General features: G+C 35.1%; 1 protein-coding gene across 4 annotated transcripts in view; it reads left to right on the forward strand.

Annotated features, from left to right (window-relative positions):
- Positions 1–27,289, forward strand: part of PEX5L (peroxisomal biogenesis factor 5 like) — a 215,719-nt gene that overhangs the window by 20,812 nt on the left and 167,618 nt on the right. The window lies entirely within an intron of this gene.

The following is a 27,289-nucleotide window of genomic DNA, read 5'->3' on the forward strand; positions in this document are numbered from 1 at the left end:
TACTTTTCTGGGGATAATATTGACACACTAGAATAAAATTAAGGATAGGATTAAGGACAAAAAGATGGGATATTGAGTGTTGCTGATGATGTTGCTGCTGCTACAGCACTTGCTTGCTTTTTATGGAAAGGAATGTTTTTTTCTTTGAATTAGTCATTCCCATTTGTTGTGGCCTAAATCACTATCAGCCATTATTTCTCTGTCTCTATAGATTTAAGCCCAAATATCCCATTTTACTTTTGTATAATTTCACATGTTGATTATTCAGTCTACTTTTTCACCCTTTTGTTTATTGGTTGTACAGTGATTGAGTACCTACTATGCGTCAATACAAAAATTCAGACAATTTCAAATCTTTTTCATCATTGCCTTTCATTCTTCTGATTTAGGTCCTCCCAACCACTTGGCTTCTTCACCAGCGTAAGGAGATTAACACACAGAATAATCTGAGGGCCCCTCCAACTCTGAAATTCTAGTTCATGAATAACCATGACCATCCTCAATTTGTTTATTTTGTGAGTGCACAGAGGTCCATGAGAACACTAACGAACAAGTCACTATAATTAGGCATCAGGACTACTGCTTTGTTTTGGTTTTTAATAAAACAGAATGATGATCATTTTAAAGAACATCTCACTATGCGAGACAATTATGGATGCTTCTGCCATAAATAAAGTCCTCAATAGAGAACTTTTTCTTCTGTTATACTGAGAGCATGACATCAGAATTAAAACACACACTTCGTTTTGGAGAAAACAAATTTTCTGTAAATGATAATTAAAATCTAGAAGCTCATTCCCTCATGTGGCAGATATGGGATTTGAACCAGAAAATTTGGCTTCAGAGTTCACTCATCTGTGTACAATATTATTAAATAGGCATGTTTTAAGCATTCACCAAGTTTTAGAAGGAAAGGAAACAAAGATGAATGAGGTATGGTCCCTGTCCTTAAGGGGTTTGCAGAGCCAGCTCACCTTTCAACAAAGCATTTTTCTAAGGCTCTGCGAAGGAAGGAGATAGAGCCCTTTCTGCCCAGAATGGCACATAATCTGTTTCTTTCTCACAGCACTTTTACAAATACTAAGTCATTGCTATTTGTGTTACTTCTCAGATCCCTTGCTTGAAAAGAATATACTTTATTCATGTTTCTATTCTATGTCAGTGCTGAATAAAATGGCTGCAAAATAATGGGAATAAGCACTGACGTTTACATGCAGCAAGCATCTTATGGTAAGCACAGTGCACGGATGAAATAAAAGACTTTGGTGAAATAGCTGCATTTGAAAGATTCAAATCACTTTAATAACCCCAATTTAGATTTCAGGGTTTTTGTGTTTTGTTTTGTTTTGTTTTTCTTTTTTTCCTCTATCAGAAAAAAGAAAAAACATTAATGGAAATAGATTTGGTTTATCTTTTCAGTAAGTACATGTAAAATAGAGCACACTTTTTATTATGCATATTAAGACCATGTTTACATGACTTAAGAGTTTAGCATCTTTTAAGCCATACTATTTTCTGTGATCTATTTTGGTTTTTGTTTTTTTTTTAATAAGTTCCCAGATTTAAACTGTAGACATGCTTTCTGGAAATTATAATCTCTAAGCTTATTTTTAAAGTTTTAATTAAAGTAATAGTTCCAGTTGCCTGTAATTGGGAGCTCCGTGTCTGCATGCTTCACCTTTTCTTGGCACTAAAGTCATGTGCATTGGACATTTTCCCTTAATTGAAGCACAGAATTCAGAAAGATGGTTCCTTTCTCAACTAACAGTTTCCTAAGAGAGACTTGCTGACATGACACAGAAAATATAAAACACATTTCATTAATCTTCATTCTGCTCTCAGACTCTTCAAGGGCATGAGTTTGGATGCATTATCACATTTCTCATCCAATGGTGCCAAGATTTCTCAGTGCCATCAGTCCACACTGATAGTGCTGGCAGTTCACAATAGAATATGACAAAAAGATCTGCTAAAAAAGTTCAACACAATTTAAAAGACAATTACAAAATTAAAATTTGATTTTTTTTTCTGATTATAAAAGTCAGACATGTTTTTTATAGAAAATTTGAGATAAAGATAGGTATAATAAAGAAAGGTAGAAGGAAGTTTTAAAATCATCCATAATACAATCATTTTTAATGTTTTCCTCCAGAAGTTTTTCCTAGGACTATTCTTTCTATAAGTGGTGGTAAATACCTTCAGGGAACCATGAAGCACAAATTATATTTCATTCCTATGATTCAATTAACAATCATAGTGGCTAAATTTTGTTGAATGCTTACTATATACCAGGCAATCTACTAAACATATACATACATTATTGAACTTAAATCCTCTCCGGAAATGCCATTAGTTCTAAAGAAATGTTTTGTAGTTTTGAGCTACAAAACATTTTTGTCCTGGTGGCTAAGGACACCAAGTATAAGACTAATGGAGCCCTTAGTCACAAGTTATTCAAATATTATAGAAAGTAAGTATTGACAGGACTTTAGAGAAAGTCTACCATTTTCTCCTCTGCAAAGTAATAAACTTCTTTTTCCTTCTCCTCAAAAAAAAAAGAAAAAGAAATAAAAAGAAGTATTGAAATTATAAATTAAAGATTAGGACATTGGTTTAAGGACTTTGTTTTGTGATGAAAGTAAGAATTTTAAACATGGTATACTTATGGATTATTATTGCCCAAATATGTTTTTTGCCATCATTTTGATTTACTGAGACTTAATCTGAGGATGAGAAAATTAAAGTATTGAGAATTTTAAACACATACAGGCATGCATACACATAGAGACTTATATGTATTGCATTTAATGCTTTAACATTACTAAATGTATCATGAATAATACATTGCTGTGGCATTTTATTAAAAACCAAGTGATTATAGTTTTCCATTTTATAAAGTAATTTATGCATGTTTAATTTCCTAAAAATAAACACTAATTTACTCAAGAGAACAAAATTGATCATTTTTCCTAAAATGAAAACAATCACGTAAGAAGTACTGCAATGAAAACTACAGAAAGCTCAGTTGAGAACCATTTACAATTTCTTACTGAAGATTGCTGCATAATTAAAAGAAAAAAATTCTATTGTAACATAATTGGGAAAAGAATTTTATTCTTCTTATCTCCATGATATGAATACTTGATTTTTCAGTGTGATTCAGAGAGGTTTAAAAAAATTTTTTTTATTTTAATAGATATAGAAGGTACAAGTTGAATTCCATTACATGTATATATTATAAAGTGGTAGATTCTGGGCTTTTGGTGTACCCATCACTCGAGTAGTGTACATTGTAACCTGCAGGTAATTTTTCATTCCTTATCCCCTCCTATGCTCCTCCTCGTGAGTTTCCAATGTCCATTATACAGTGAGGTATTCTTTAAAATTAACTCTGCATCCCAAATAGCTTGATCATATAAAGTTGGGAAAGATTTACTAAAATAAAAGCATTAAAAAAGGATTACCATATGTAATTTAATTTATTCCTCCCGTGTATGCCGTATATTCCATGTACTAGAATTTATTATACTATTCTCTTGTATTATATATATATATATATATATATATATTCTATAAAGTAAGTATCATTAAGCTTTTTATTTCCTCTTTGTTGTTGAAATCCTTTGGCTATTACCTATGTCCTTGTTTTATTAAGTGAAGTATGTTAAACATAAAATTAAAAATAATTCAACCCTTTTTTGTAGTACCCAGAGAAGGGACAATATTTCAAACATCAGCTCTCCCTGCTGAGTGCTATAATCATATAAGTCTTCTAAAAAAGGCACTGGGTTTAAATTGTACTGACTTCAAGACAGAACCTACCAGTTCAGGATTGTTTCATTCCTTTTTTTTTTTTCACTGAAATCTCTATTATCAGTTTGTTATGGTAAGATGGGAGGGAGAAGGATTATTTGCCTCTTTGCCATAAAAGAAGCTTTACGAAAATACTCCGCACAATTGAATATTGTTTTATGCTAGTGTTCAAGTAACCCTAAATGGATCCTGGTTGACAGATGCTATCATTAACATATAGATAAGGCAAAATATCTATTATCATAAAATTTATAAATAAATTAAATTAGGAACCCTTTTCTTCCCTGCTTATCTCAGAGTAATTTTTAAAAGCCTAATTACAGATCATATCACTCCTCTGTGAGGGGCTATTTACCAAACCTGGGGCAGATGGGATTACGATAATATAAATCCATTTAAGGATTAAGTTATTTTAGGCTCCATGCTTCCCTTCTACTAGACAAATTGCCATGAGATGATAAGAGGAGAAAATAAAATTAAGGGGCAAGATTGTTTTCTTTCTATAAGGATACCAGCTGCCAAGTTAGATATTGAATTTTATGGTTTCCTCTCAGACAGGCAGTGCTAAGTAAGAAGCCGCGCTCCTCTTTATTCTTGCCTTTCAAAGTTTAGCGCCTGCTTGCTTGCTTTTTTTGTTTTGTTTTGTTTTGTTTTTTAGCTGAAGACAATAGATACTTATTTTTTTATTTAAGCATATTACGTAGAATCTGGTTGCTTTCTGCCTTGGAAAAACTTTTGCTCTTTCAGTCTTCTAGAATTTAAAAATAGCCCTTCAAATGTAGTGTGTTGTCATTTCTTTAAAAAGGGTAAAAAAAAAAAAGGAGGAGAGAGGGAGGGTTAGAAGAGAAAGTAAGAGATAGATCACTATTTTAACTGAACCTTACAGTTCAGTCATGGGGTTAGAAGACTGCATTAGCAAACTATATCTCATTTGTACTGGAAATCAAATATTCTGCTTCATTTAAAGTCATAAACAAATTATCACAAAGACCTACAAAACAAGGCTCTTTTTGTCTGTGTTTTTCTAAGTTTCCTATAATGGTAAAAGATGGGAAAGGAAGAAAAGGTTACATTAGCAAAATGCTTGGCAACTTCTGAATGATGAAGTATCTTAGTAACCTTAAGTTGCACACATTTTCTTGGTCATCTTTTCAGGAGAATGCTGCTGTTTTCTTAGAATATACAGTAGCTTACACTGCCCTCTTTGGTAATTAATGTAATTTGATACATTTTAAGATAATGAAGCACCTGCTCTGAATACTCAAATCGCCATTAATGCCTAGAAGCTTTTCTCTCAGCAACAAAAAGATAGGGAGGTATTCCTAATCCAACTTTGCTTTTGAAATTTCATTTCTCAGGGAATGTTTAGAATAATTATGGTTTGGATTTCAATAATGCTCTGTAATTGAGAACTAGTCTTGTTTTTAGATACAGATCAAGGGTATTTTTCAAGGTGTATTAGTTTCATGTAATTCATAGAGTATCAGTGGAAAGGAAGAGAAGGTTGTTTGGGGGCTCATACTATGGGCTGAGATAGAAACAGGCTTAAAGCAAGGAGTTTATTTTACTTTCCAAGGGAGGAAAGGGCACAGCATGAAAGGAAGAGGGAATGCCAGCCCTGAGGATGAGTGGCTTGGACTTTTATTAGAGTTACAAAGAGCAGAGCAGTTGTAGTTGCAAAATGATAAAGGAAGGCAGTTGTTTTTCAGAGCAGTTGTTTTCTTTTGGGCTGGTTTTATCTGACTTCTCAGAATGTAGTCTGGCAGATGCTAAGGGACTTTATGCCTTTTTCTGTTAAAACATGTTAAGCCGCAGGTGATCAAGCAAGAAGCAAGCAATGGGGGCCAGCACACCATTGTGTTTTTATGTTAGATGATTGACTAGCAATGCCGTCCTTTCAAAGGTGGTGTGAATGGCTGCAGTCTTTTCCTGTGTTGAGCTCTGTGTGAGGTGTTTGCACCTGTACCTCTCATTTACATGGCACATTTTGCTCAAGGCCACATAAATGAATCAGTAGAAAATCCTGGATCTGAACACAGGTTTTCTATTGACCAGCATCTCTTCCAATTCTCTTTTATAATTTAACCTATTTCACAGGTGAGACTAAGGAGTAATGTCAAACAGTAGATTTTTAAAAATATTTCAACAACTACACAAAATGAATAACAACTCATGGCACAAAATGTGTATAGGAAAAGTCAGCTGGGGCAATGGGATATGGCAAAGGTGAAAAGAGAGGACATTATTGAAATTTTTAGTGAAATGAAAGTTTTATAAAGATAAAACTATAAGATTGATACCAGGTGAGAAAGAAGTTATTGAAGAAGAGCAGTTTTAGATATCCTTTAATTTTACCTGCCTTACACATAAGTGAACTGGAGAAAACATTAGTGATTGAGTCTTTTGATAAACCACTCCTATAATTCAGTTTTGCCTCTGCAGACTAATTTGTTATATTTTGTCAGTGGACAATATACATAGCCAGTAAGCCAGGGTTTCTCAACCTCAACACCATTAACATTTTAGGCTGAATAATTCTTCATTGTGAAAGGCTAGCCTGTGCATTGTTAAATGTATAGCATCATCCCTTCGTGTCCACCCACTGGATGCCACTAGCACCCTCCCAGTTATGATAACCAAAAATATCTCCAGACAGTACAGAATGTCCCCTGGTGGGGCAGAATCACCCCCTGTGGAGAACCAGTGGAGCAAACAAGCATTTACTGAGCACTTACTGTAGGCCAGGCACATAGAAGCAACCTAAACAAAGCCCCTTCTGTCATAAAAATTACAGTCTAGTAAGGGACCCAGAAAAAAAAACCCACAGAACTATATAATGTAGTGACAAGTGTTGAAAAGAAAAATAAGGGGACATGGTGGCACACAGCTGTAGTCCCAGCTGAGGGAGGAGGAGTCACCTGAGGACAGGAGTCTGAGGCCAGCCTGGGCAACATAGACCGAAAAGAAGAAGGAAGGAAGGAAGGAAGGGAGGGAGGAAGGAAGGAAGGAAGGAAGGAAGGAAGGAAGGAAGGAAGGAAGGAAGGAAGGAAGGAAGGAAGGAAGGAAGGAAGGAAGGAAGGAAGGGAGGGAGGGAGGGAGGGAGGGAGGGAGGGAGGGAGGGAAGGAGGGAAGGAGGGAGGGAGGGAAGGAGGGAGGGAGGGAGGGAGGGAGGGAGGGGGAAAAGAGAAGAGAGAATGAGAGAGGAAGGAAGGAAAGAAGGAAGGAAGGAAGGAAGGAAGGAAGGAAGGAAGGAAGGAAGGAAGGAAGGAAGGAAGGAAGGAAGGAAGGAAGGAAGGAAGGAAGGAAAGGAAGGAAGGAAGGAAGGAAGGGTAGAGAAGAGCATGAAGAATGATGTGGATAACATTTACAGCAACCCTCTTAGAGAAGATGTCTTTTGAGGAAAGACCTGAAGTGAGATGTGAATATCTGGGATGGTGGTGTTTCCGGTGAATGGAATAGCAAGTGCAAGAGCCCTGAGGTAGAACTAGTTTGGAATGTCTAAGAAGAGCAAGGGACCATTTGTTGCTAGAGCTGAGGGTGTAAGGTGAAAAGAGGTAAAGGGTGAGACAGAGAGGCAGACAAGGGCCAGGTCATGCAGAGACTTCTAGATCAGTTCTGCCAAGTAGAACTTTCTGCCACAATTAAAATGTTCCATACATCGTACTCCCCTAAGCAGTAGCTACTGGCCACATGTGGCTATTGCACACTTGAAATACGGCTATTGTGACTGACAACTTGAACTTTTAATTTTAATTGATTGAAATGTACTTAGACACATGTGGCAAGCTGCTATATTGAACAGTGCAGGTCTCAGCCCATGAGGACTTTGGATTTTATTCTAAATATCACAGAAAACCTCCAGAAGGTTTTGAGCAGAAGAGAGACATGATCTCTTTAGCTTTAAAAGGATAAGAAAAATTCTAAAATCCAGTATGTTTCTCCTCATTCTAAGAGATCAGATCTAAATCAGTGAGAAACTCAACTAAATACCTCATGCTGGGTTCCTACAATCTTTTCTTTCCTTGGTCCTTTTAACTGACTTCCCTCCATATTTATTTTTTAAATTTCTGTTTGCTTGTTTGATTGCTTAAGTTTGTAAAACTATTTCGCATCTTTCTTGGAGGAAGACTGAATATAATCTAATATATGGTAGTAGGCAAACTCTCCATTAATTAATGGTTGGAAGAATGGAAGAAAAGAATTAATTAAGCTATTGTGCCTTATGAGAACATGTAACAAGATAGAAGCAAACACTGAAAGATATAAGAAAAGTTAAAGAATGTCATCTGAAAACAATGCCTTACACCTAACATATTAGTTACTCATTATCTGTTTAGTAAATGAATCTATAAAGAAATACCAAGAATATTATAAAGAAGAGAGCATAATATGTGAAGGTCAAGCTCTAACAAATGAGGAAAATAAATTATTTAAAAACTGGCCCTTAACCAATTGTAAATAGCAATGATGAGTAAAATTATCATGTATTCATCAACACCATGTTTATACACAATGAAATGAGGCTAAACTTTGGCAATTATTTGATTAATCTGAAGTATGTAAACAGATTAATCAAAACATTATATTCTAAAAATCAACTGAGCTGCATGAAAGAGCAAGGGAATAATACCAAAAGAGACTAGTCGTTGGTAAATATGATTTGAGGGTTTGTTTCCCTTTTCTATATTCTCCTTCCCAGTGGCCTTCACCTCAACTTCCTCTAACTTTGACACTTTTAAAAGCAATAGGTATGTTTCTCTGGCACAGGTTTAGGATATGCTTTTGACCTTGTATAATGTTTCTTCACTACTGCAGGCATTGGATTTATGTACACTTATAATAAAAATATTCAATAAATAAAAAAGGAAGTGGGAAGACAATGTAAGACCTTGGTATGAATGGAAATGAGGTTGCTGAAGCAATTAATTAAAAATGTCATAAACTGCCATCAAGGGAAGGATCAGCAATTAAAGCAGAGAGGTTTTGTTAATTACTCAAGGTTGAAGCACGGAACAACCTGAGAGCAATGAATACATTAAAGACTATTATTTCAATGGAAAACCAGATAATTTTTGGTGTCACTTGATTGAGATAGTATTGAAAAAGTTTGAATTATTAACAATATCAGGAGGCTTCTAAAAGATAAACATGGTACAATGGATGCTCTTATGCCTAGATATTTCATGTCTAATAATGATATATCACATTTGTAAAAACTTCAATTTTGAACAGATGAGAAAGGAAGGCAGGCTTACCTGTTCTAGGAATAAATTAAGACTCATCAATTCTTTTACACTTAGTTATTTTCAATTTTGTATTTCTGTTCTAAGATGTAGTAATTTAATGCAGAGTAATTCATTATAATGTCACCATTCTCCATGCTATTTTTAATACATTATTTCTCTTCCAATCAGAAAGATTATACATTCCTGCTATATATTATGGGAAAAGATGTTACTCTCTTATGCTTAAACATTAATACAATTATAGGAAAAGTGTTCATAAGCTAAATTTGTATTTTAAAAATGTTTTTTAAAAACTGGCATATTCTTGTGGAGTTACTTTAAAATAACGTATTCTAGATACAACATTTACACAAATATTAAGCAAAATTTTAACTAACAATAATATGAAATACCTAATTTTTAACTAATTCTAGCCTGTATTTCACATTTCTTTTATTCAAATTCTTATGCTCTGATTCAGATCAAACAAGTTGATAAAGGCAACTAAATATTCTGCTTTGTTTAGTGATGTTCAAACTTGCATAAAAAGCCCAGCCAGCATACTTTTGCAAGCACAGCATCCTGTGCCCCATCTCAGAAGTTCAACTTCAGTATATCTTGGGTGGAGCCTAGGGACGTTATTTTTTTAAACATAATTCCAGGTAGTTCAGATAGAGCAAGACATTGAACCTCTGAAAAAAATAATAGGTTAGATATTTTATTTCTTTTGTTATGGGTTTGGGTCTCAGTGTAGAACTGATACCATTTCATTTATATTAATATATCAGGTAGTTTGGACTTTATATATATATATATATTTATTTATTTTATTTATTTATTTATTTTTTTGAGACAGAGTCTCACTTTGTTGCCCACGCTAGAGTGCCATGGCGTCAGCGTGGCTCACAGCAACCTCAAACTCCTGGGCTCAAGCAACCCTACTGCCTCAGCCTCCTGAGTGGCTGGGACTACAGGCATGCGCCACCATGCCCGGCTAATTTTTTCTATGTATATTAGTTGGCCAATTAATTTCTTTCTATTTATAGTAGAGACGGGGTCTTGCTCTTGCTCAGGTTGGTTTCTAACTCCTGAGCTCCAACGATCCGCCCGCCTCGGCCTCCCAGAGAGCTAGGATTACAGGCGTGAGCCATCGCACCGGCCTATTTCAATATTTTATGGAACAGATACAGTTCCCTTTAGCTTGACCAAAAAGCTTTATCTCCCATTTCAGTGTCCTTTCCATCTTATTTCCAAACTTTAGCAAATGATAACCATATAGTAAATATTCTTAACCAGTAACTCAAAACAAATTTTGCTTGCCTATTATGAATATGAAACTGTGAAAATATAACTGAATTTGACCATCAATGCAGTTAGCGGAAGAGGTCTCTAAATATTAATTTTGAAAACCATAGAAACCTACTGATAAGATATTCAGGATTTTACATTCCAGACAAGTTTTTTTAGTCAGTTCAAGGTAAAACACCATAAATTTGTAGGATGACCTTTTTAAACTCTTACTATTCAAATAATATTGCTCCCAAACTGGAAAGGTTATTCCAAATATCACTCTCTCTTCATAACTGAAATTGTCAGATCTCTTGGGAAAGGGAAAAATATAAAATATCCTGTAAATAGTCAATGGAGATACTGATTGAAATAAAATTGGTGGTCGGTAGAAATTGCTAGAGTATTTCCTCACATGCCTCAATTGTAAGCTCAAATCACTGTCGTGTAAATTTTCTTCATGTATTTGCCCAATAGATTTCTACTGAATTTTAAGAAATTTAGTTACTCTTTTACTATTACTTTAGCAGCCAAAGGAAGACAAAGTAGCCTTTTAAGGAACATTAGGTAAAATATAATTATTATTTAGTTGCTTTTTGTTCTTCTTAGAAAACTTTTACTTTAAATTCATGACATTTTCAAATAAAATAAGTAAAATTATTGTCCAAATGGAAAAATAATTACATCGTAATTGAACTCGAATCAAAGATCTGAGTACCAAGGAGCTTTTAGATATGTGAAATAAAGTCCATTTTTATTTTTATTAACTATTTGAAATAAATACCTACATATATGATTTTTCAGTTTACATAGTCTGAGGTACTTTATTTAAAGGATTAAAATATCAATAATATAAATTTGGTCAAATAATTACATTTTGGCTCTCTGTAGTTTGGAATTAAAACATAAGGCCAGTTTTTTCTTTTCTTTTTTTTTTTTAGTGGCAAGTATGAGGCCACATAAATTAGATAATCTTTTATAAAACCTAATATAGTCCTCCCGCAGTAGCACATAAAGATGGGCCATAATACAGATTGTACTAATAATGGATTAAACCCCAGATGTTTTCTGTTTCTGCATGATAAACTAGAGTGAGCTAAGCTCCCTTTAGAGACTGAGTTTTCTGAATCAGCTTGTTTACAGAGCTGCTTAGACTTCTGGCTTTATTTAGAAAGGTCTCAATAGAGTATTTGAAATCAGTCCCCAAATCCTCACCTGAATTGTGTCAGTTTACATCTCCGTTAATAACCCTGAATGAATTCGATTTATAGCCCTCTTTTCTCTGTTTGAAAAGAGAAACTCCTTGATCTCATGCATTGTTTCCTTGCCTGTGAAATGAGGATTTGTATAAAAATATATCTAAGATATCCTCCAGATTTAACATGCTTTGAAAAAACAAGATAATTTAGATCTTTATGGGGATGCTCTGAATTATTGCAATTGTTTCCTGCTTACAATTCTGGGACAGCTGAATTTCTAGCAGCAGTTGATACCAAAGAAAATATTTTTTTGATGGAGAAACTAAGACTATACACCCAAAAAAGATTATATTGATAGACAAATATAGGTTTGGAAAAATATTTTTGCAACATAGGCGACAAAGGGTTAACAGCCATACTGTGCAAAAACTTTTCACAAATTGCCAATAAACAGACCAACAACCCAATTAACTGAGGATAGGATACAAATGGGAATTTTCTAGGAGAGAAGCTCCAAATGATCAACAAACATAGGAAAAAATGTTCAAATTAACTAATAGGGAAGTGCAATGAAAGATATCACTGTATCCCCATCAGACTAAAACATTTTTTAAAGCACTAATACCTGTTGCTGTCAAGGATGTAGAAATGGCATAACTGAGAAAGGCTTGTGTGGTAGTTGGCAAGCTGGTGGCCTGGCAACATTGTAAAACAATTTTAAAATAAAAAGTATGTACACTCTTCTAATCAGCAATCTCACTCCTAGGAATCCCATGGAACTAAAACAACCAGAGCTCAAGGAAATATGCACAGAAATGCTAACCGTGGCATTGTTCTGAGTTAGGAGAAAAAGGAAACCAAGGAAATACCCATTTAAAAAAAAATGGTTGAGCCAGATGTGCTGGCTCATACCTATAATCTGAGCACTTTGGGGAGCTGAGGCCAGAAAATTACTTGAGGCCAGGAGTTCAAGGATAGCCTGGGCAACATAGTGAGACCCTATCTCTACAAAACTTTTTTAAATTAGCCGGGCATGGTGGCACATGCCTGTAGTCCCAGCTACTCAGGAGGCTGAGGCAAGAGGATCCCAAAGCCCAGGAGTTCAAAGTTACAGTGAGCTGTGATTGCACCACTGCACTCCAGCCAGGATGACAGAACAAGACCCTGTCTTAAAAAAAATATATATATGATTTGAAAAGGTTATGGTGCATTCATACCTAGAGTAACATGAAGGCAGTATGAAGAATAAGAGAGAGCTATGAAGGTTGACTTAGGTGGTTGTTTGTGAGGTATAGTTGAGAGAGAAAAACAAGACACAAAGAACTAAATGTAATATCATACTATTTGTAAAATAATGGCAATCCCAGCTAATGTATATATATAGATTATTAAATGTATTTACCTACAAATATGTGTGTTTGACTATGACAATGGATAAAACAGAGAAAATAAACGTTGACTTATTGGTTATGCAACAATGGATAAGTGTGTATTTGATGATGTGAATGTACTGGGAAGCACAAGGAGTAGAAAAGCAAACAAAAAAGAAAAGACTAGACTATAAAAATAATACACATGATACCTTATTAAAGCATTTATGTCAAGTTACATATGTATATAAAATAATGGATAAAATAGTTATTAAGGTGATTAAAACTTAATGGTTTCAAATAAAAATCACAGGTTGTTACTGGAAAGCACAATGAAAAATAAATGTAATGAACAACACCCTGTCCAAAGGATGTGCACGTAGGTTTAGGTACAAAGGCATGTTTTGAAGCTTTATTATATGAGCAATGACAACAAAATAATTTTTTTGACATGTGCACAAAGAGTTCATTTGCCAAGTTAGTTCTCATCAGAGAGAAGGTGGGTATGGATGAAAATAAAGGGTTAACGAAGATCCCATGGAAAAATGCTCTGATGCCCTTCCCTAGAAGATGTGAGTGGGTGCCCACAGTCTGAAGATGTCATGTGCTAGAAGCAGGCAAAGGTCTATGTGAGGGTCAGAATTCACATGCATTAACTTTTGCTATGGAACAAACCATTCAAAAAGGTAGCAGTGTAAAACCTCAAACATTTGTTATTTTCCATTTATCTTTGGGTTGGTGGGTGATCCTCCTGGTCTGGACCAGCTCAGTTTGTGGTTCGATGGTCCTAGATGGCCTTCCTCGCTTGTGCAGCCATTGGCAAGCTGGAAAACAACAACAAAATTCTCTAAAACCTAAATGTCCATCTCTAGGGATAAACTAGGTAACACGACACAGACATTGAAAATGATGTTGTAAAAGCACACATATTTATAGGAAGATAATTCATAATATATTAAATAAAAAAGCAAGTTATACCATGATATATAGTTGGCTTTCTGTAGCTATGGGCTCCACATCCACAGATTCAATTCACCAAAGATCAAAAATATTCAGGAAGGAGGGGAAAGAATTGTATTAGGCATTATAAGTAATCTAGACATGATTTAAAGTATAAAGGAGAATGTGGATAGGTTATATGCAAATATTATATATTTATTATCAGAGACTTGAGCATCATGGATTTTGGTATCCATGGGAAGTCCACAATACGAAGGGACAACTGTATACACTACAATCCCTTTTTAAAAAATCATTTCTGTATCTACCAAAACTCAATAGAAAAATGGGCAAAGGATATGAGTAAGCATTTCACCAAAGAACTTGCGCAAATTGATGACAAATGCATGAGTTATATGTTCAAATTCACTAGTAATGAGGGAAATGTAAATTAAAGAAACAAATACTCATATAACTCTGGAAAAATATACACCAAAATGTGAACAATGAGCTCTGGATGGTGGTTTTATTAATTTTTATTTCTTTCTTTGTCTTATCTACATTTTCTACCATAAACATGTCACTGTTGTAATAACAGGGGGAAGTTATGTTTAAAGTGTTATCAAACCCAGTAGATATGATCATACAGTCCATTAACTAAATTTTATTCTTCATCACTTGAGAACCATGTCAAGAATCAAATATTTTGTTCAGTCTTCTCAAACAATTCCATCCCACATTCTTCTTAATCATCCTGGACATTCTTGTGCAGTTATAGTCTGCTCAATGTAGTTTGATACTTGTTCTTTAATTGATACATTTCTGTAAATTTTATGTATTCAACAAATAATTGCTAAGCACTTACACACTACACACACTACCTCTTTATTGCAGAGGGCCATTTCTTACACTTCCATTGCATCTCTGCTTTACCTACTCCAGCTCTGGCATAAAATCAGTGTTTGATAAACATACAGTGGTTGATTTTTCTCATCTGCATCACAAACATTTGTGAGCACCTACCTTGCATAATAATTATGCTAATCACTAAAATGAAGCTTTGAAGAGATTTTTAATTCTGATAAAGTAGAAAGAGCACTATCCTCAGTGACAGGTTCTTGTACCAACTCTGTCATTAACTAGTTGGGTAATTTTAAGTAAATCACTCAACCTTTCTTGAGCCTCATTTTCTCTGTCATCTGTAACGTGGGGGAACCGAAGTTGGACTAAATGTTCTCAAGACTACTTTTGGCTCTAAAAATTAAATAATGTACCTGGCATGACTAAACCTTTAACAACCTAAAAATCTGGACACTTCTGTGAGACTGGGAGGAACACACTGCATCAGGGCATTTCTGTTTTGTATTCTGTACTCTACCTTCATTTTAATGATTAGACTGTTTGCTCTCTGGGGGCTGATTCACCTCTACTCCTCACAGACCCTCACGCCTACGCAGGGCTCAAGAGACGACATCACTAATACCTCCTTCTGTTTTTTTAAGAGTAAAAACAAATGCCAAGTAAGGACAATGGTATTTAAATATCTAGGAACTAGGATTTGACTTGTTTCAAATAACTAAAGCTAAGAAAATATAGTTTGTTATGTGTTTGGTATGATTTATCTTCTTGACTACTAAAAAACAGAAATACTTTGTGTTTTAGAGGGAAAAGAGAGAGACAGAAGGAGAGAGGATGGTATATAGTCTTAGAAATTATTTAGACAGGAGAAGAGCTATGCCTGCTTATACACAGGAGAAAAGAACTGAAGGAGAGTCAGAGATGGAGGATGCAGATGAAAGAAGCAGTGGTGACACAAAGTGGCAAAATTAAAGTGAGGAGAAAGAGATCTGTACCACAGGTAAAGAGCTTCTTCTGCCAGACAGACTTTTTTCTAAAAGAAAAATTTTTTTTCTCCTAAAAGAATTTTTTTCAGATTTTTTTTTCTCCTAAAAAAATAGGCAAGAAGGAAGGACCAGAAGGTGAAGACCCAGAGATGAGTAGAGGGCGGACGGATAATGCTGAGGCCGTGAGCCACTCAGCAAAGCAGTGAGGTCATCCTGAAGAGGAAAGAGCTCTGGTTGGCAAAAGGGGTCAGTCTTTGTGGCAGTGATGGCAAGAAGTTGCCCAGCAGTTGTGTGGACCCAGCTATTATAAAACAGCACTGAGTCTGCAGTGAACATAGTCACCTTGGCCTTGTGACTTTGCTTGCAAAATTGGATGATCCGGAAGTGGCGATGCATCCAGGATGCAGGATGCAGTAAGCACATCATTGAAATGATTTGTGGGTAGCCCCAATGTTATGCTGTCAAGAGATACATACCAGAGGTCAAACGGGAGGCATCCCAGATCTCCATGTCAGGTTAAAGACAGAAAGTCAGTCTGGTGTTATCTCAGTGAAGGTGAGAAAACAGGCTGATGGAAAACCAAGCTGTTGTGATGGAGAAGCATCCTGATTGCAGTCTCTAGCATTTTCAGCTACTCCTAGGAATGCATGTAGGATGCGGGGAGCCAGGTGGTCCCTGAGTCTTAGCCATGCCCCAAGGTTTTACAGGGACCATGGACTGCAGATCCTCTATCCATTGGAAGTATATAGAATTGTTTATAAATGGGGATAGCAATTACATAAATGGGCTTCAATTATAGTTCCAAAACTGACTAGCCAAGTGAGCTAATGGAAATTACCCAGCACCTTTAAGCCTCAGTTTCCTCATCAATAAAATAAGAATAATAAGAGTACTTACCTTAGTTCATTTAATTGTGAAAATTAAATGAAATAATGTAAGTAAAATGCCGAGCAATGTTCCCGGGACAAGGTAAGCCATTGGCACTAACAATTAGCAGTAAAGATAACAGAATAGCAGAACATGTTTAGAAATAGGAACTAAAGAAAGGAAAATAATGTAATGTTACTTTAAAATATGGGGGAAATATGTGAGAAAGAAACAGGCCAAGATCTTTTCTCTATTGAAAATGATTAATAGTACCTACATAAGCTTTCTAAATGCAACCAAAGAAATGTTCTTTTATAAGCATAGGTGCATAGAATGGTGGGGCTGGAAGATGCTAGAAAGAATGTCATTTTGCATATAAGGAAACACAAGTTCAAATATATTAAGTAAGTGGCACAAAGTCAAATAGTATTGACTGGCTCTGGCAGCACTGGAACAAAGATACACTGATTTTTATCAATAAAGCATTGTCTTCTGCATCCACACGTAATTTTTAGCTCAATTATGCAATATTTAATATTTTAATTTAATAAGTTATATCCCTGTGAATGTTGGTAAATATGTGGTAGGGAGCTTATCAGAAAGTAGCAAAACCAAAATGTGACTTATGCTTTCCAACAACATATTCTTAACTTCAGAGAATCTCTGTGTTGATACATGCATCACACTTTTATCATGTGAATTGAAATATACTGCGAAAAATAGCTAAATTTGATTATTTATGCGATTCTTTTAGGTGAATGAGCACTTTTTGTATAAATAATATTCACAGAATAGTTGTGTCAAATTTGACTGGAAGAACCACTATTCCCAGTGAATCATTTCCACAATCTAAGTACATAAGGCAAAGTTAAAAGGAAATGAAAATTGCTTTATGTGGTTACTAATACTAGATATAAGTACGTCACATATGTTTTACTAATACTAGATATAAGTACGTCAAGTATGTCATTAAATAAAATAATACTCTTAGGCATCTCATAACATAGCTAATATGGTAGGAATACAGTGAATACATGGTTAACTTTGATATACACATTATCTGATATTTTTGTGTTTTGATTTTTTTCTACTAAAAATAAAAGAGATCTGTGTCCCTCTCCCATATAGTCTTCATGAGAAGTTTTTTAATAGAAGTTTTAATGTATAAACTAAGTACGGTGAACATTTTTGAAAAAGTTATAAATATAGGAGCTCTGTTCAAAGCAGCAGATGATTAGTAGAGATAGTCCCATGTTAAAGTGTTATCATACACTCCTAGTAGATTGTGCTGATTGTTTATATCTCTATAAAGCATCTATACTTTCCTATATATGCCAAAGAATACATTTAAGATGCCAGACCCCATTTATTGAGTGTTTATACTAAGATGATTGAATGTGCATGAAAAACTGCATTTATATGAAGATTTTTGAGTCTCTATTCATAGTATGATGCCATGGTGCTATAGCAAGACTTAAATGTTCCCGAAGCATTTAATTATTTGTGATAAGGGGACACGTCATTTATGGATAGTATTATTTATGGCTTTAAGGGACCAAAGGGTAGTGGTAGCTATGCTTTGTGAGTGGCACAAAGCTGTGACACCACTCAACCTTCATTCACTAATTAAATTGGAAGCCATACCTATATGGCCATGGCCCCCCAACACTGGGGCACTCAGAGCTCTGTTGCTCTGGTCTGAAGTAAGTGGTTCATCCACATGGTCTAAAGTAAATTAATCTGAAAATATTGCTTAGGCTTCTGTGGACTAAGCTGGTTTCTGGTACCTAGGTTTGTCCAAATATTCTACTGTGATATATAATTTAGGTAAGCTCCCTAATTCTAGCCTAACTAAAGAAGAAAACTGCTGGCCCTGGATGTAAGAACGCTGAGTTTTAAGGTTAGCATGTGCAAAGTTTTGAAGGCTGGCCACAGTCCTTTAAACAGGAAATATATAAAAATCATCTTAGTCCCAAGAAATGTTTGCCGCCTCTGTTCCTGAATCCTTAGTCCCTAAATTTGTCTGTTTATTTACCCCACTGGGTTTCTCTGATGATATCTACCTCTGTGTGTGCCCCCTAAAACTTTTTCCTACTGTGCAATCCAGCTTTGACACTCCACCCAGGTTTCCAGGCTCCAACTTTCTGTTCTTCTCACATGATTTGGCTTTATCCCACCCAGACCTACAGTGACGGTGACACTGGATCACACCCCATGTCACAACAGATGGGAGATTCTTCCAACTGTACGTCCCCAGATTTGGCAATGCGTGCCAAAAAGGACTTCCATGCCTCAGTTTGTACTTTCTTGGATTGTGTTATGCAGGGGGCGGCAGTCTAAGGACTCACGGTGCCAAGGGGCCATGTGCTCCCATTTCCCAGTTCTTCGCCTCTCTGCCATAGGCACTACTATGCCCGCCATCTGTCATTCAGCCAATTCCTTAACACAGCTGACTCTTGGATTTCATGAGGTCTTTGGACTTCTTTCTATAGCTCCTTAAATTTAATCATTTCCTATGTTGGTCAGAAATGCAATTGTTCCAGTTGTAAACCATTGCTCCATTGGGAGCACTAGCTTTCATGCAATTTCTAACCTTTAGCAAATCATCTGAGGAGTTTTTTTTTAAGTAATTAATTTTTGTAAAGTAACACTAATGCCCAAGTTCACCATTGTATCAGAATCTCTGAGTGTGGCACTTGAGCATTTGTATGTATGCAAGCCTGGGATCTTCCTTGGAAAAACTACTTAGCCTCTTTTTTCTCAGTTTCTTTATCTGTACTATGTGGTGATAAACTTCTCATATGGTTATAAGAGAAACTAGGTGAATAAATATATGTAAAGCACTTAGAAAATTCCTGCCCCATTATAAATACTCAGTAAATATTATTGTTGTTACCTTATAGAGTTATCATGAGAATAAAATAACTATAAATTCTGAATGAGTATAAAACAGATGAATAAACAGAAGTTGTGAACACTAACATGCCATTCCAACATAAAATATTTGTGATATTTTATGTGGCATGCAGTCTATAAGTCTGAATATTACAGAAATTAAAAGTTTATTTAAACCTTGTATGGTTACCATGCCAAGCACAAAATATCTGTTTAATAATAATTTTAAAAATGATTTGGTTGCATTTTTTAAAATGACCACCAAAAATAACTCTGTAATGACTACTGATAATCTCTTGACAATACAGTGGAATGGGAAACTTCTACAGTTTTATCTAGATAGTGAGACCCTAGAGGGTAGGACATTGGCCTGATTCATTTCTATATTTCCTAAGTATTAAAGACTGGGATGTATTAGGAATTAGATAAATGGAAGGGAGAAATCTCTTAGTCCAACTTATAAACCCAAGGGAAAATATTATGGATGTATTCTTAAATATGTACATTACCTACTTTTTATTAATTTTTATTTTGATCAAGTTATTTTGCCTTTCTATGAGATTTGTTTCTTCTTTAATATTAACATTATTATATTAATTAGTACTTTTCTACTTGAGCTAATGAGTTTCATTGCATTTCTTTAAAGTTTAAATAACTTTTAGTGCAGTGATGGAGGAAATAACAGAGAACTAGAGGGGTGGGTTGATTTGGTTTAATTCCGTTGGTTTCATCAATACAAGTGTTTCTTAAGCTGAGACATGGGGATGCTGATTCTTATCTATCAAATAACTCACTTAAAATATTGATAGATTTTTTGCTTTGTACCAGAAACTGTAATAGGTAGTGGTTGAACAGACAAGGCAAGTATGAGTCCTGGTCCCTGTTTGCCTCTAGTGGGTAGAACCAGGCAACTTAGCCCTGTCCCTTGGCCTCAGAATTATCCCTACCACCAAGTTCTGGAGGTTTCCTTGAAGATACCTGTGCAAGAAATTGCTAATGAATTTAGTCAATTCCAAGACCAATGCTAGAAAAAGCATTTCAAGTCCATCTCCCATTCTTCATAACATACAATATACATTTATATACTTGTGTTTTGAAGTCTTATCTTGATAATGGCATTTTACTGATTTTATAGAAAAAAATCTTCCAAAAATAGCAGAAAGACTATGTGTCCAAGTCTATTTCTTTACAATACCAACTTGCCAAACCCTGACAATTCCATTATTTCTGCTGATACCTTCTTTCAAGCTTACTACCTGTGATTTGGCTCCTACCTGCATTCATGTCTCCATTTTTCATGGCCTTCAGTGAACTCTAAACCTTGTTAGAATTCTATACCTTAGTTTTCCTGAAGCAGATGTTTACACATACATTTAATGACAATTCCAGCATATTCCTTCTTGAGGAACATATTCACACATCCAATCTCAACTACTTTTATTTGTTGTGTTAGAATGGAGACTTAGATTTGCTGTAGCCATTTCAGTTGGTTATGAAGAAATATTAAATATAAAAGATAAAGGGGGTAGTGTACACAGTAGTTTTTAAAAGAGACTTAATTCTCCTCAGCATGTGAATTAATGGGGTTTTTTTAATCAAGCTTAGTTTCTTGCTTTAATTAACAATGGTCCTTTTTCTTAATCACTACAAAATTACTAATTAACTGACTTCCCAATGGTTAAAAAAGAACAGCATTAACTATGTTTAGTATCACCTAGTACAAACCTTTGAAAATGGCAAAACTGAGCTTAAAAGAGTTGAAATGGCAGGCCCTATAAGAAAAAAGTGATAAAAACAAGGCTAAAACCCAGATGTTGACACAGGCTAAAGTTATCTACCTACTTTCCAAATCCACCATCAGTAGCCATCCTTTCTCTTTATCCTTAATATTTTGTACCACCCCCGAAACATACTGTAAAAAAATTCAGTTTGTGTTAAAAGAAGATTTAACAAAGAGTTGAACTTCAAAAGGGTTAGCAGTGAAGGCTCACTGCTGGGGTTCTGCTCCAGTTACTTGACAACAGCACCCGAGTTTGGTTTAGCTGGCCTTTTTAAGGTTGGGGTAGGGAGGTTGGTTAGGGCAGAACTCTTTATGTTGCTTGGTTTTAGGTTCACAAGAAAGTGAACCATCAAGGGGATGTTCTGATGTATCCATGAATTGCAGCTAAGCCATTCAGGGTCTTCTTAAAATAAAGCTCTTCTGGGTTTTCTCAGTACAGCATTCTAAAAGTTGACACAGCAAGATTGCTTCTCACCAGGTTCTATTTTTAAATCCCAGTCAAAAAAAAATTTTTTTAACTTCAAGATTGAGTTTCTGAGCCTTCTTTGGTGAGTCTTGCCATCTTGCTAGAAAGATTGTTTAGTGGTTACACACTGTCACTTCAACCTGTTAGAAAAAGGAAGAAAGGAAGAGAGAGAGAGGAAGAAAGGAGGGAGTAGAGAGAGAGATGGGGGGAGGGAAAATATATCAGCTAATAGTATTTACTGAGTATTATTAAATATGCCAAGCACTGTTCTAAGCACTATACATGTATTAATTAAATTTTATTCCTCAACAACTCAAGGAGAGGAGTTCTGTTATTATTCTCAAATGAGGAAACTTGGACCTAGAGGGGTTCCATAATTTGCTCAAAGCCATACAGCTAGTAAATGGCAGAGCCGGTTTTGAACCAAGCAATCTGACCTCAGAGACTGACCTCTTATCTATGCTACTATCTGTCTCTGAGTTGGATGTTTGTCTTAAGAAGTAATAAAGGACTGTTGACTTTTTGGCTTTTTTTTTCTTCTTTTTTTTACTTAATCAAAGATGCATTTTTGCATTATGTTTTCCAAACTTTCAATCAAATGGAAATGTGCAGGGGACTGAGCTGAAAAGAATCCAAACCTTGGGGTCAGAAAATCTTAAATTCTAATTTTACCTCTGCCACTTATAGGTTATGTGACCTTGAATATGGTCCTGAAAAAACAAGCAAACCTTTAGGCCTTTCCATTTCCTCATTTGCAAACCAGGGAAAACATAAATAAATTCATGGTATTATTATGAGAATTAAATTTGATAAAATACATAAAGTCTTCATTCTAGCACATAGCAAACCATCCTCCCCAAGGTATATTTACTATAATAAACCGAAATGTTTAGTGGGTCATTCTCTCATTTTATTATTGTTGCATAAAGTTGTATATAGCTATATAGAAAAAGAACCCATGAGATTGTTCATATGAGTGTTATTATTATCATTATTATCTTATTAGGTATCAATATGTACATGTACTATGTTGGGATCAATGCGCAAAGAAAGCTAAATGAATACCATTAATATTCTTCTGCTAATCAACTGCTTGCTCCAGAAAGGCCACACCAGGCCAAATCTTACCAGCACAGCTCCCTAATGGTATGCAGTTGCAGGACTCTGCACCCACCACCAGGAAGCCCGATTCATTGCTTTCACACTGTAGGCCTCTGCTTAGCCCTAGTGCTGAATCCTCTTGCCTCCTCCTGACCCAGAAGCCTGGGTCAGGAGCAGGTGTGCAAAGTAGGCCTGAGGTGAGGCAGAAAGGGCTCCAGAGAGGCACTAATCAAGATCCAGGTAGGCCATCCAATTAGCACGTCATTCTGAAGGCACTGGGCAGAGAGAAGCTCCAAGTGGGAAGTCACTGGGAACAAAAGTAGGAAAACATGGGGAAAAAGAGGATTTAAAGCTAAATGACATGACCTTACCTGGATTCTCAAGGCTTTTTAAGTGGCTCCAGTAGCTTCAGGTGAGACAGGGAAGAAGCCATTAAAGGTGGTGGTATCCAGCAGTCACTTGAAGCTGGTTTGGACCAGTCCTGGCAAGCAGAAGAGTAATGTATCAACCTATCTGGTCACCTCTAAATTTGAACACAGAGTTGAGGTGTAGGCCAACAGCATATCTAGAATGACCTTTGGCTTCCAGCCTGGAAAAGGGTGCATTTCCGTTGTTTAGACCGGCAATTGTTGTGAAGCGTTTTCATGTACCACTCATCTATTTCTGTATTATTGACTGAGACTTGACCTTTCATAGTTGACCTAAGAGATGGCTGAAACCAAAGCTACTGTAGCCATACACAGGGTTACTTTGTTATACGAAGTAGGAAAAATAATAACAACAGAAACTACTGTATACTAAGCACTATTCTGGATGCCTTGGAATATATTATTTCCTGCAATCCTAAGACAGAGGAAATGGCCTGGGAGAGAAGTCAGGAGCCATGCCCAGATCCAAAAAGTATCTAAATGCCTAGCTCTTGCTTCATTGTATAATACAAGAGTTGAAGTGCATAGTCTATGTTGATAATAACCAAAAAGCTATTTTCTTCCATCCAAAGATTTAAAAAGAGCACAGGAACACAAGGTCAGCAGACCTGAAGCTGATTCTGTGTTCTAGCACAGTCTAGATGGACAAAGCCCTTTTCCTCTCTTGGAATCCATTTCCTAAGCTATAAATGAAGAGAATAATACCTACATTCATGGAATTGCCTATGAAAATTAAAGGATATAACCTAAGTATGAGTATCTATAAACTCTAAAGCTATAGTCATTAAATATAATTCAGATATATACTAAGCAACACACAGAGCTATTTATCATAAAGCTAATTAGATAATTTTTGGCATGGTCTATTATGAAAATTTCCACCAGAATCTAAGAGATAAACTGACTTTGCTTATCATTATTAGAAAAAGGAAAAACGAAAACTAATTTTCCAAACACAAATTGTTCCACCACCTCAAAAAATGTTTGCATTCTTTCTAAGATACCAGTGGTTTCAAACATTTGTCTCATTGCCCTTTATACTCTTAAAAAATATTCAAGACCTCAAAGCACTTTTGTTTATGTGAATTATAACTATTTGCATTTGCTGTGTTAGAAAAGAAAACTAAGAAAAGTTTTAATTATTTACCTAATTCAATCATTGAAAAATAGCAATAGTAAACTCATTCCATGTTAACACAAATAAAATTTTTATTTTTAAAAAAGTTCACTTTCCAAAAAGAAAAAAATTTCAGTGAGAAGTATAATGTTATTTTACATTTTTGCAAATCTCTTTAATAGAAGAGCTTAAGTGAATAAAATCAGATTCTCATTTCTGCTTCTACATTTAATCTGTTCCAGTATGCTCTTTTTCATTGAAATACAGGAAGAAAAAAAACATCTTTACATAGATAAATAGTTGAGAAGGGAAAGAGTGTTTTAATAGCCTTTTGAGATAATTGTGGATATTCTTTGATGGCAAAGCTTGACAAGTGTCATTAAAGTTTAGTAACAATGTGAAATCTGAAACCATATTAATGAGCTTTGCATACTTTTTACATTAAAATCCCTTGGTCTGCCTTGAGACCTTACATTTTGAATGGATCTGTAACTTAGGCATTATATTTGTAACATGCCAGGTATTGGATATTTGAAATTTCAAAACATTGATTCACTGAAGTATTGGTTCCTTGGTTCATATCTTCCAATTAATAAAGAATCAAAAAAACTCTTTATTAATACCACCACTGATCTTATCAGAAATGTCTTTCACTATTGGGAAGCTATCAAACTCACAGTGGCAGATTCAAGTTTCCAAAACTCTGAGTTTCATTGAAAACTTGAGTTTTGGCAACAAATATTATTGGTTGTTTTCTTTGAAATGAACAGCTTTTTTCATTAATTTTCAGGGGGAAAAAAAAAGCCAGATTCCCAAGTTCGCATAATCATAGTTTTTAGTCATCCTTTGAAGTAAAAATGGTGTTTGTTTGTTTGTTTGTTTAAGTGGATAGTTCAGTTCCCAACTAGTACAGTTTGGTGCTACCACCTTGATTCATGCCAAGGAGCTAACAGATTGCTTTTATACCACCAATGTAAATTTCAACACAGCAAAAAAGACTAAAATGTCTGAGTACCATTACAAAAATATTTTTCACTTCACAGACCCCCTTGAAAGTTTCTAGGGAACCACCAGGATTCTGCAGACAATACTTATGTGCTATTGTTTCTTTAGTGTTAAGTGGATTCTTCATTCTGATGGTTTCCAGGATTTTTTAAACTTTCTTAACAAAAATTGTTAATGTGTGGTAGATTTGGACATGTGAGATAGATGTGGATGTGTATTAACATGAAAAGGTATTCACAATATATTGTTAATGAAAAAGTAGTTTAGCATTTATACTATAATCACATTTATGTCATAATACACACATACACATATTAATATGTTTATGTATAAATATATATTTATACATAAATACATATGTCTGTGTATAAACGTAGTTCAAAAGTACTTATATCCAACTTTTGTTTTGTAATGGCACCAACAAGAAACAGTAAAAGGGTTAAGTGTAATGGGAATAATACTTTTCTTTTTAACAAAACACTTTTTAAGCAAATTTCCATTCAAAAATATATTTACTAAACACCTACAATGTGATAGGCATACTTCTGTACTTTAAAAATTTTAGCATTTCTTCTAAAGAAATGCTGCTACTCTTTTCATTTTTAAAAGCATTTTTCCATTTGGGGCATGGTACTATCCATGGCAATTTAGCTGTCCTTGCTTCATCTCTCCTTAAAACCTCACACTCGCCCACCCAGGACAATTTTATGATAATGCAATTTTTTAAAAAGACTTTTTGTTAAAGTCTACATCTACTAGTAAAGATGCATTTAAAGTAAGTGAGTATCAGGATATCATTCACTCTGGAGGATTAATCAGAGATTGCCAGAAGAGTCTTCAAAGGAACACTTACAGTCCTCTCCAGTTAATATGAGCTTTGTGGTCTTCATCATGGGAATTTCTCTGTATTGTCCAAAAAGTCTTTCTCATTTTCTCTCTAAAATTTTGTGAAAACCTTCCTAATGGAAGCATCTGAGATCTGGGGTTTAATTTCTAAAGAGGAAAAAAAGAAAAATGCAAAGATTAGAATTGTAGATGGAAGAAGACTGTTGGCAGTTATCCCTTCTCCATGGGATACTGTGATCGTATAAAGCAAGTGCATTCTCTGAGGTGTGCTTACATACAGCTTAAATATTTTAGATGTTACGTGTCATTGTTTTTAAATATTAATAATGAAAGTGTCTCACTGAGAAGAAAGAATCCTCTAACAAACTTTGAGCAAGAAGATAAATGTTATGGTCAAATCTCCTGTACTTTATCTTACTTGCTCAAGCTTTCTCCCATAATAAAGTTTTAGCCTCTGACACATTAAAAGCAAGTGAAATGCAATGGAAGCAGCTGGGATATTTCAACCAAACTCTAAGTATGCCATCTCAATTCTTTTAAAAACACATTAGGTTAATAATATCCCAAATACACTTAAGTAAACACAATTCTTTTCAATATTTTATACTCCCCAGACAGTTCAGTTGTTAGATTTGCATAAAGATTCCTGTTGTTGGGGTCCAGAAAACCACAATAAATCCTTTTAGGTCCTTATAGATGCTCCACAGCACTGAATAATTTCACATCACATCTTTTTAAACGGACTCCCTTTGTTTTATCAAATAGCAAAAAAGAACAATAAAAGTTTAGATATTGCTTAGGGCTTTACAGAGTGCAAAAACATGTATCTTTCACTAAGTACAAAATTTTTTCCTGTTAGTCAAAGTGTTCTCTCTCTCTTTCTTGCTCTCTCTCTCCCATTTCTCTCACTATTTGTTTCATTGAATTTTCTCTAAAATAGTTCCACATGTTACTAAGTTAAGTGAATGCATAGTAGGATGTGTCTATTGTAGGCCTATTCACTGCTAAGTTTAAAAAAAAATAATCTGATACACAAAGTGATGAACTAAGCATGTCGTTATAAAATTGGCGTGTGGTCGGCTATCTCTGGCAACTGTGTCTTACCAG

Source organism: Microcebus murinus, chromosome 1, assembly GCF_040939455.1.
Source record: "Microcebus murinus isolate Inina chromosome 1, M.murinus_Inina_mat1.0, whole genome shotgun sequence".
NCBI lineage: Eukaryota > Metazoa > Chordata > Mammalia > Primates > Cheirogaleidae > Microcebus > Microcebus murinus.